Genomic DNA, 12,111 nt, shown 5'->3' with positions numbered 1-12,111 from the left:
TTTCCCTTCTCCTTCCCCCCCAACAAACAAAAGTAGTAAAATTGGCCCCAAGTTCCCTGAACACTTACTTAATTTTACATATGAGAGTAATCCCACAGATGTAAAATGAAGAGGTATGTTAACCGTTTAAAAGAAGGCATATATTCACATGTAAAATTAAATCTATTCTGAAGTGTTTACAAGATTGGAACCTTAAAAAAAACAAAAAACTTTCCTTTTCCTCTTCCTCCTCTCTCCTTTTTCATTTATATCCACCACAGTACTTTGTGAAGCATGTTACATCATGATGTAACACTTCCTCAAGGGGTGTGAAAACAACTTTAAAAAAACCAAATAGAAAGATATCTGCTATTTAAAAAAAAGAAGCTAACCAGTATTTTAGAACTAACCATTTGAGATTTTAATGATGTTTGTAAGACAATCTGACAATGTTCAAAATAAACACTAATGACTACTTTTGCCTCGGTATGTTATTTTTCAGGAGTTGTTAGTAACTTAATTTCAGTTCGTATAAGAGGTTAAATGCTGTGTTTGAATAAAAATAAAGGAACAACATTCATGGAATCTATAATCTTGGCAAATGTAGTAGATGGCAGTAAAGTAGATTTATTAAGCATAGCTTTCCTGGACACTCCCTTTCCCCAAATTTCAGTTTGTTTATATGCTCTTTCAATATTTTTAATGATAAAATTCAAATAGCTTTGTTTGTAATTGAGTTGGTAGCTAGGGGTAAACCACTTTCTGTTTCCAGTGATACTCTTAAATACTGCTCTGGTAAAAATTGGTTTGGAAAAAGCCTAGAAAATGAAATGTAACATAACATTGCAATAGCAGCAGTGCTTGGGGTGGGGTGAAAAAAAGCTAAGGTAGGGTAGGCTTTTTATTTCCTCTGGGAACTCCCCTAATATTAATTTAAGCTATCGGAACAAGTGAAGGGAAGAGCAAACCAGCCTTCTGAAATCTTTTTGCCCCTATATAGTACGCTATTTCAAAGATCATTTTAAAAACATTTTTTTTCTGGTGCGTTGAAGAATGTAGTCCCACTATAGTCTCGAATTTTCAGTGTATTGTATCAGATGGTTGTAATGTTTTCAAAACAAATGTCTCCAGGAAGGTAACGGTAACTTTTATTTTCTAACTATGCCACGTGTACTGTAGCAATTGGAAGTTCTTTGCCTATTATATATATAGAGAGAGAGAGACAGGAGAGAGAGAGAGAGAGAGATCTTTGTGTACATTTTGGATTGTCTAATAACCACCCAACGACTGCTATAAAAATCTTAGAATAATTTAAGTTTAGCCTTTTATAAATGTTTTACAAAAGCCTTTGTTTTTGGCAGAAAATAACTTTCCTCAGCTATGGATATATGTTTAGACATGCCTATGTGCTCCGTCGTGTTTTTTTTTTTTTAACGGGGAAAAATGTATAAAGTGTGTATAAAGAAAAGTGTAAATAAAATATTTTTAATCTTTAAACACATCCCTGCGTTATCTGTCATATCTAAGGTCAATATCCTTAGAGGCTTTTTCACAGGACAAAATGGGTCCACTTGGATAAGTAGTACTTTAAAAATATGAACACCCTCTGTTCTTGATGCTGCCATTAGTAATAGCCAGAGCAGCTTCAACAAGACAAGTTGCACGTTTGCCTATTTTATAGGCTTTGATCTTTTGCCATATTTTACAGTTGTGTCCTTCAAAAACATTTTCTTTACAAATGTGTTTCCAGTGTATTCAGTGTGCTCCTTGTGGTCTAGACTTAAACCCCATTTGAGACGAGGAAGGTTTTTTAACTGTTTTGATCAGGCCCAAACATTTTCAAAGAGATTCCTGTTTTGACTTTTTTTTTTTTCTTCCAAGTGCAGAAAGTTGTTGCATCACCCCCCCCCCCCCCCCCCCCCCCCCCCCCGGATCTCCAACCCCCCCCCCCCCCCCCCCCCCCCCCGGGGGATTCCTTCTGGAGAATATGAAAACTAAAATTTTTCAGAATCCTGCTGTCTGGTCTGTTGTCATAATTCATTGTCTGCCTTTTGGGCTTTCTGTTCATAGGTAAAAATTGCATCTTCAATTTTGGCAAGATTTAGGATTATTATCAGAACTGGGCACAGTGATCAACAACATATACAAAAACATATAAAATAGCAGAGAGCTGTGCTGTAGTGCCCCCTGGCCTGAACCACTGCAGGCATGTGGCTGCATATCCTGAATCAAAGTAAATGTCTGTCCAGTTGTTTTTCGGTTTAATCTCTGCAATTTAGACCAGCTTGCAAAGACTGCATCGATTCAGTCGTGGGCTTTTTGACTGTTTGTACTTACTGGGTTGTACGGCTGTCTGTGATACCACAGAATGAGCTCACTCGCGCGCTCTCACTCTATCCTAGGATTTATTTTTCCCCTTTTTCACATCTCATTCATTCCCTGATGCCACTCTTCTATCACCTACTCAGTATAATCACCTTACTGAAGTAGCTCGCTTTTATGTTGTCTCTTCCTGAAAAAGTAAATGCTTCTTCAATTTAGTATTCCTTTTCAGTGTTTCACACTTGCCATTACTGATTTTCCATCTACTGCTTTTGGACTATTCTGTACTTTTCCAACTCCAAACCCCATCAATTTGTTACCATTAGCAATTTGCCTCCCACTCCATTTATACTGAACACAAGGAAAATCAAGCACCACTCTGTAAGGTTTTCTATTTGGGATCTCTCTAGAGTTAAAAGGCATCATACATGCTGCTTTGGCCACTTTTGCCCAAGGGCACCTACTGAATAAAGCAAGAGTGTAAGAAAAATTAAAAGGACTTTATCAACATTATTCCTGAAGAACTTAAGGCACATGAATGTATGTCTGGTAATTTGACTGGGATTTTCCAAATATTCAACAAATATCCTGGAATATTCAATTTGTAGGAAACTTATATTTACTGATGCATTTTATTTCTACACACGTCCACTTGGTATTGCTCTGTGTTTCGAGTAGAGCAGGGAGGGCTTTATTTGTTTTGTAAGTATTTCATTTGATCTATCATTTGTATTATTTAGTTTTAAGTGCATCTTTAAAAAGGAAACCATCTGGATGATAGGACCATGATAGGAACACGGGATAGATCAGATGTTTTTATTCCCACCCTCTGAATTCCATCTGCTATCTTCCACCATGCAGATTTTGCCAAATCGGGGAAAACTGTGAATCATTTTAGTTGGGCCATCATGTCTTCTTTATCCCCAGCACTCCATGCCTACTTCCCTCCACCTCTTTTTCCTTGCTGTTGAAAACATAAATTGTTTAAGCAACCTAGTGAAAAGGCATTTTAAACTTCAATGTAACGCATTTCAACAGAAGTAGTGAAAAATAATTCACACCAGGTTGCCCAATTAAGAACCAGCTACAGCTGTTTGCTGAAGCTTTAACTTCTAAGGCACTGCTTCTCCAAACAGCTGGAGTTCATCAAAGCTGATCAGAGAAGCAGCCCCCTTTGAAATAATAGCAGCATCAAATAGTAGCACCTCAGCAGTCCTGTGCAGCTGTTTGCTGTGGCTATATATACCCCATCCCTACTTTACAACCCCTCAGGGGCTAATGAATGTAGCTTTGCAAAGAATGTATTCTGCTGTATCCTCTGATATCAGTAGAAAGTCTTTTGAATCATAGCAGTTACTCAAAGAGAATAGGAGAGAACGTGTTTGGATGGCTTGTGACAAACCATAAACTAATAATATATCTGCTTTTTCTTGCGTTCAGTTAATTAACGTTTCTGGAATGGAGGTGGAAAAGAGGTCACAGCCACTTTTATACTTAATACCATTTCAGAAAGAATGCCATATATCCTGTTATAAATAACAACACAAACATAGACTAAATTCTACTCTAAGCTGTGTACTTACACAACTCTTATATGGTTAGTGGAGTTTGCGTACATGTGGCTGAGATCCTGGCATAATGACAGTTGCACTTTCTGCTATCTTCACAGTCAGAGCGAGAGTGTACGGGGCAGGGGAAACAGGTTTTTTGAATTATACCGAATGGTGCTTACCACCATAAATACATACCGGTTGCAATTGCACAATGGAGATGAAGGGTACAGCAAAGCAAACAACAAAGTTTATGGGCATACAAAATTCAAATTTTGTGCCAAGTGAATACTTAGGTTCTCCCTAAGAATAAATGTTTTCAGAGCTGATGTCGAAGGCTTCAGACTGTTTTTGTCATATGCAAGTCAGACACCTATTCAACTGTAGTTTCCCAGGCAGCTAAGTTTTCTTTCTACAGTGCCATAGCTGTGTATTTTGATGTTTCCAAAATAAAACCTGCATAATTTGCCACTTCTTTCTGTGAACTGACACAAAGCAGTACGCCAGAAGTCAATGCTACTGTCAAAAGTATACAACAGGTAGGGTGAGCTGACCGCTCGGTCACTGGCAGCACTGCTGGCAGCATTTCCAGCAGTCTGTATTTGTCTGACTGCTTTTATATTGGTTAATGATGATTTTAGGTAGATGTGTTACTGTTAAGGCTGGGGTTGGTCAACAGTAGACAAACACCAGTATTACATGATGTTTAAATCTGGCAGCTGTGTTTTGGCTTTCACTGTTGTTATTCAAGTGAGATAGATGCGAGTCTCTGTAGGGGAGGAGGGGACTGTTCATGTCCCTTCAAGGTTTTAAACCCCATAGTGATAGGGTATCAAAAATTTGATCCATCTAGCACTTGCAGCAGCAGTAGTAGAGAGAAATACAAAGGGATCAGACTGGCTAGGTTAAATGTTCACAAAAACATCTTAATTCTTACTGCTTATTCGTTGATATGCTGTTGTACCCAGTACTTCAGACTGCATTCTGGTGAAGTCACCATCATACCATTATTTACAGGCCTGAGATCTTAACTTCTAGAAGTGTGCATATACTTTCAATCACTGGGTCTGAATGAAGGTCTCTTCATAATCTGAGTTCTGAAAAATATTTTCCAGGGCTTGAACACTTGAGATTTATCAGTGTGGGGTTATACAGCAGACACCAAATATTTGATCAAAGCTAGTCCAGATTTATCGTCTAAATTGAGGATTTAAACCATTTTAATTTGTACTGAATGCAGAGCAAATGAAAATACTACTAGTACAAAATATATTACCATCATGTGTGCTAAATTTTGTTTTTAGAGCTTATTCCTTCCCCTAATTTGCCCTTAGTGTTGAAAGTACATGCTGAAGTTTGCATCCATTTTTTAGTTCCAGCTTCAGCTCGGCGTATAGAATGTGTTCAGGGGCAGATCCAGATGGCTGCAGTACCCCCTTTTTAGAGGGTGCTGTCACAGGAACAGCAGCTGGGGACTTTTTTTTTTTAAGTCCCCAAATCAAGTAAGAAGTCCCCCTCCCCTCCTCTGCTCTCTATGCTTGCTGGTACATCTCCTTCCCTCTTAGGACTGCCAACCCTCCCAGATTGGCCAGGAGTCTACTGGTATTGGCATTGATCTCCCGCTGACTATTGAAAGCAATCTAGGAGATTGATATTGTGAATGGGTTGAACAGTACAATTAATGACTAGAGGTACCACTGATACGTTGGTCCCATATTGGATTGGCACTGGTATAAGGAAAACTGACAGTGTTGTCAATTAGCTTTCTTTTGGCTGATGTGGCTGATAAGTGCCCCATGCATGCATGCAGCTGCAGCACAGCACGCAGGTGACCAGGAGCACAGCCTGGCAGCGTGGAGGGCATTCAGGTCCAGCTGGTAAGTCTGTTGTGAGGGAAGGGGTGTGGGGGGGCAAAGGCCCCAGCAGTGAGGGCAGGAGTGGGGCTGGGGTAGGTGCTGCCCAGCCGAGGTGGGGGGCAGGACAGAGCTGTGAGTTACTTGTCTGGAGGGTGTGGGGTGGGGGGGGAGCTCCCACCACTGTGCACACTCCAGGATGGCATGGGGGGCACGTGCCCCCAGATCTGCGTGTGCTACAGTACAGCAGCAGGAAGGGGGGAGGGGGGGAAGGAAGATGGTTATCGGATTTGGGGACTTAAAAAAAAAAAAAAAAAAAGACCCCAGCTGCTGCACTGTAGTGCAGTCTGCCTGCCCCAAGGGAGGCTGGGAGTGGGGGATGCAGCCACATCTGCAGGTCCCACACACCCACTTTACAAAATCCTGGATTGCCCTAAACATATTCATCAGGACTATGAACTGGTGGGGACAAGGAAATAAACCTGGTTTTAGAATTAAGCGAAGATAGACTCCTACCCTCTCAGATTTGGCTTCTGAGGACTGAAGTATGGAAAAATGAGAGAGGCTGGCTCCCACTCCATCCTGCCTCTTAAAACATAAATTCTCTTTTTTTAGGAACTGGCTTCAGAATCCCACCTTGACCACAGTCATAAACTGATCTGACAAGATTTAACTTAGTCATAGGCTATGACTCATAGCTGTGATGTGTTTTACAACTCATTTGAAAGAAGAGCCACCTCATCATTTCCCTAGCACAGTGCTGGGGCATTGATTATAGAGAACTATAATTAATCCTGACATAACTCTCCCACTAGGTAGTATTATTCCATCTTATTTTAAATGGCTTTCAAACTTACATAAGCTAAATTGCAAAAATCTCTTCTTACCTTGGAATAAAGATTGTCAAAACACCACTGATTCTTCTAGCTGTGATTAATTTGCCAGAGCTTGTCTATGTAGTTTTAAGCAATGCAAATGTGAAAAGTAAAAATGCTCTCCTGCTCTCCAGCAGACCTCTCATGGAAAAAGAGAATTAGTTTCCCTTTGGATTTTAAAAGGGAACACATTCAAATTGAGAAGGTTATCACTCATGCATTCCACTGGGAACCATACAAATTAGTCAGCAGTATTACCATTTAATAAATGATGTTCAGTGTAGGATGAAGTCTGACTACAAAGAGACAAACTGGATCAATCTCAATTAAGTTTCCAATCAATCTGAATATCATAAAACTTCAGCAAAATTGAAAAGCTATTTTAGGATTTCTAGATGGTTATGTATTTATTACAATATTACATTTAACTATTATACTTTTGACACAGACCTGATGTTTTACTATGACTCAGTCCTCTTTAATTAGTCCCCATTCACACTTAAGAATTTAGGGGCAGCAGGGACTATTGGATCCTCTAGTTTGTCCAGTGATATTCGGGTTACTACATTTAATCAAGGTATAGGTATCACTATAAGAAACCCAGAACTTTAAGTAGAATAAAGCATTTCAGTCTTCCAGTGCCTACTCCACTGTGCCTTAATTTCAGCTGCTGACCTTTGATGCTTCAAAGGAATATGGAACACATCTGAGTATATCTGACCAACAGTGCATCAAAGAGAAAAAATCCTTCCTGACCTCTGCCAGGTGAGCAGCTAACACACTGAAGCAAGACACTTGATTACAGTTGTTGTTTTAATGCAGAACATATTGAAGTCAATGTAGCAATCCTTCACAGCCCACGAAAGAGGAAGATTAACAGGGGTAGATGCATTAGCCACATCCACATGATCAGGGGCGTGCATTTGAAGCAGCACAAATAGTAGCAGCACAAATTTGTGCTGCTTTGTGTTGCAGTGCACGCCCCTGCCCATGCACTTTGCAGCAAGACACATGGTCTCGCTGCTCCGTATGTTGCAAAGGGGGTTGGCTGGGGCACAGTGTGCCTCAGTATGGGGCTAGCTGGCAGGCAGCTCTCACTCTGAGGCACCCTGTGCCCCAGGCAGCTGGGGAATGGCACACGGAGATGGGGGATCAGGCAGCGCAGAGCTGCCTGCTCCTCTGTTTCCACATGCTGAGGAACCCCAATGCTGAGATACCCAGTGCCCCAGCCAGCCATGGAGCAGCTGGCTGGGGTGCATTTTGCCTTGAGATGGGAGAGCAGACAGCCCTGGGCTGGCTGATCTCCTGTCCTGAGGCACACTGCACCTCATCCAGCTGCTCCATGCAGTGTGCCTCAGCACTTGGGCTCCATGTGCCTCAACATAGGGACTTGCAATGGAGTCCTCATGCTGAGGCGCGCAGAGACAGGGAAGCAGCCAGCCCAGGGCTGCCTACTCCCCAGCCAGCTGCTCTGTGGCTGGCTGGAGCGCCAGGTGCCTCACTATGGGGGCTCCACTGCTCCCATCTCCACATTTGTCCTGGCGCGCACAACTTTGGCATGCTTTGCACTGCTTTTTTTCTGGGGGTTTTTGACTACTGGGAAATTCCAGTAGCAAATTTTGTCTCGGTGTTGCAAATTAACAGCGCCGCACACAGTTTTAACATACAACGTGTGCAGTTTGTGGTACTGCAAACCGCATATACCTACACCTCTAAATCCAGCCACTGACTTCAAGCTTAGAAGTGACCATTGCCACTTTCCAGCCTGACTCCTCACATTTACACTTTGGTCAGAATTTCTCCCATAAACTTCTCTAGAGTATACCTTTTTAAAAGATATCCATTCTAATTCTAATGATGCTACATGATGTCAAGCCTATCCCCTCTCCTGGTAAAGCTATTTCAATGTTTAATCATCCTCACATCTAAGATCACATCATATTGTAAGGTTAGACATGGTACAATTTATCCAGGGACAAATGCAACATCTGTTCCAAGCCAAGCAGTTCAAAAGTCGGAGGAAGGGGAAGAGGAGCCACAGAACACTGAACCAAGAAAAACCCACAAGAACAGCCCAGCCAAGACAGGCAACGGGCACAAAATAAGATAAGTGACAGGGGCCCAGATATTTCTGGGATTAGCAGGGTGGTGCATACACCTCCAGGAGGCCTTAAATGCCTCTACACTAATGCTTGTAGTATGGGGAACAAGCAAGAGGAACTTGCCCTCCTGCTAGCTAACACAAACCCGGACATAGTGGGGGTCACTGAAACTTGGTGGGACCCTGCACATGACTGGGCGGTAAACATCAAGGGCTATAGGCTGTACAGGAGAGATGGAACAGGGAGGAAGGGTGGGGGTGTGGTGCTCTACATCAAAGAGCAATACACATCCTCAACAAATAGCACTGGGTCTGACGTAGGGCAGACTGAAGTGCTCTGGGTCCAAATACAAGGGGGTCGGGGAGAAAGGGACTTAACGGTTGGGGTTTACTACAGGCCACCCAACCAGGGGGAAGAGCTGGACCGGGAATTCTCAGGTCAGTTTGCGGAGGCAGTTAAGTCAAGGGACGTGGTCATCATGGGTGACCTAAACTATCTGGACATCTGCTGGGAAGAGCAGTCAGCCAGGTCTGACTGCTCACGGAGGTTCCTAGCTGGGACCTCCATCTAACTCAGGAGGTGCACAGTCCCACCAGGGGAAATGCCTTGTTGGACCTGGTCCTGGCCACGGGAGACGACCTGGTAAGGGGACTGCGGGTTCTTGATCACCTGGGCAATGGCAATCCTCACCTACTGGAATTCACCATTCAGTGCAGGGTGTCCAAAGGCCTGCAGCAAGGCAACAGCCCTGGACTTCAGGAGGGAGGATTTCAATGAGGTAAGGAGACTAGTCAGGCAGGCACTGAGGTCCTGGAGGGGAGGGGAGTCGGGTGTCCAAGAAGAGTGGTCGTTCCTTAAGGAGATGATCCTCCAGGCCCAAAGGACGACAATCCCAATGCAGATCAAAGGGGGCAAGAGTGCTCAAAAGCCCCCATGACTCACCAAAGCATCTAGGAATGTCTCAAAGCTAAAAAGGAAGCATACACCCAATGGAAGGGAGGGGCCATCACCAAGGAGGACTATACCTCCATTGCTCAAGACTGTAGGGGAGCTGTTAGGAAGGCCAACGCGGAGATAGAACTGGGACTAGCGACCCAGATCAAGGATAACAAGAAGTCCTTTTTTAAATAAATGGGGGGTAAAAAGAAGGTACCGGGTAAAGTAGGTCCTCTGCAGGACACACTAGGAAATTTGGTGGTTACACCAGATGACAAAACTAACCTCTTTAACAATTTCTTTGTCTCCATTTTTTTGAGCAGGGACCAGGGCATCCCCCCCACTGGGATCCCCAACGGACCCAGGGGAGGCGGCTGCCAGGCCCAGGGTCAGTGAGGACCTAGTCAGGGAACTTCTGGTAGGACTAGACGTGTTCAAATCAGCAGGTCCTGACAATCTCCACCCCAGAGTGCTGAGGGAATTATCAGAGGTCATTGTGGGACCCCTGGCACAGCTTTATGAGCACTCGTGGTGCTCTGGCAAGGTGCCAGAGGACTGGAAAAGGGCCATGTGGTCCCCATTTTCATAAAAGGGAGGAAGGAGGAAACTACAGGCCCTAGGGAAGCTCTTTGAGAAAATTATCCAGGAGCACATCTGCAAGGGACCAGCAGGGGGAATCATGCTTAGGGGCAACCAACATGGGTTCATTAGAGGCAGGTCCTGTCAGACCAACCTAGTGGCCTTCTACAACCAGGTCACAAAATCCTTGGATGTAGGTGTCGCAGTGGACGTAGTCTTTCTGGACTTAAGGAAGGCCTTTGACACTGTCTCTCATCCCATTCTCATTAAGAAATTAGGCAACTGTGGCATCGACGCCTACACAGTCAGATGGGTCACAAATTGGCTGGAGGGCTACACCCAGAGAGTGGTGGTGGACGGGTCTTTTTTGACCCGGAGGGATGTGGGCAGTGGCGTCCCCCAAGGCTTGTTCCTAGGGCACATACTGTTCAACATCTTCATCAGCGACTTGGACAAGGAGGTGAAAAGCACTTTGTTCAAATTCACGGATGACACTAAGATGAGGGGAGAAGTGGGCACGCTGGAGGAGGAGGACAGGCTACAACTAGATCTGGACAGGTTACAGGGGTGGGCAGATAAGAACAGGATGGGTTTCAATACAAACAAGTGCAAGGTACTGCACCTGGGGAGGAAGAACCAGCAGCATACCTTCAGGCTGGGGAACTCCTTTCTCATCAGCACAGAGATGGAAAAGGATCTTGGAGTAACTATTGATTTCAAGATGAACGTGGGCCACCAATGTGGGGACGCGGTCAGGAAGACTAACACAGATGCATCATAAGCAGGTCCAAGGAGGTGATCCTCCCCCTCTATGTGACCTTGGTCAGGCTGAAGTTGGAGTACTGCGTCCAGTTCTGGGCGTCGCACTTCAGGAGGGATGTGGACAACATGGAGAGGGTCCAGAGGAGGGCCACTCACATGATCAGGGAGCAGCGAGGCAGGCCCTATGAGCGGAGCCTACCGGATCTGAACCTGAGAGAAGAGGGGCTCCACAAGAGAAGGCTGAGAGGGGATCTGGTGGCCGCCTACAAACTGGCCAAGGGGGACCAGCAGGAAGTGGGAGAGTCTCTGTTCCCCCGAGCCCTACTGGGAGTAACAAGGAATAATGGCCATAAGCTGACTAAGAGTAGATTCAGGCTAGATATCAGGAGGCACTACTTCACAGTCAGGGCGGCTAGGATCTGGAACCAACTTCCAAGGGAAGTGGTGCTCGCTCCTACTCTGGGGGTCTTCAGTAGGAGGCTAGATAATCATCTAGCTGGGGTTGTTTGACCCTAGCGTTCTTTCCTGCCCATGGCAGGGGTCGGACTTGATGATCTCCTTGGGTCCCTTCCGAACCTACCAACTATGGAAGTATACCTGGAAAAGAAGTGCTGTTGTATTGGTTCACCGTTACATGTGAACACTGGTCTGGGCAGTCCTCCAGGCATCCCTTACCTTGAGATCATTATATCCCTTCCCCTTGTTTCACCACTTATGGAAATGGCTGCTCTCATCCACAGCTAGAAATCTACTGCCCTCTTTTTTTCCCTTTTGTTAGCAATTTTTATCCATGAGCTCCCTTGCACTGTTTGTTTCATAAGAACTATATTTCAGATAACCAGCTGTGTCCTCACTTCCTACTCAACCATGCCCCCTCATCATGCCCCACACCCTGGGAAACCCATTACCATGGGCCAGACACGATTCCACCCTTTCCTATTCCCTGTTCCCTAAGTCAGGCAAACGCTGCAGATCTGTCAGTTGTAGGCTACTGAAGCTTACTGAACTCATGCTGAAGAGAGAAGGCATAGCAGAACAATGAAAATACCCTCAGCCACAGGTCACCCACCCCTCAGACCCTCAAAGCATATGTGCAAGTACTTGGCTCTCCACAACCCTCTGCTCACTGCAAGGCACTTTGGGCTGGGTACTC

Source organism: Alligator sinensis, unplaced genomic scaffold (genome assembly GCF_000455745.1).
Source record: "Alligator sinensis unplaced genomic scaffold, ASM45574v1 scaffold1321_1, whole genome shotgun sequence".
Classification (NCBI taxonomy): domain Eukaryota; kingdom Metazoa; phylum Chordata; order Crocodylia; family Alligatoridae; genus Alligator; species Alligator sinensis.
Note: the sequence above shows the minus strand (reverse complement) of the source record.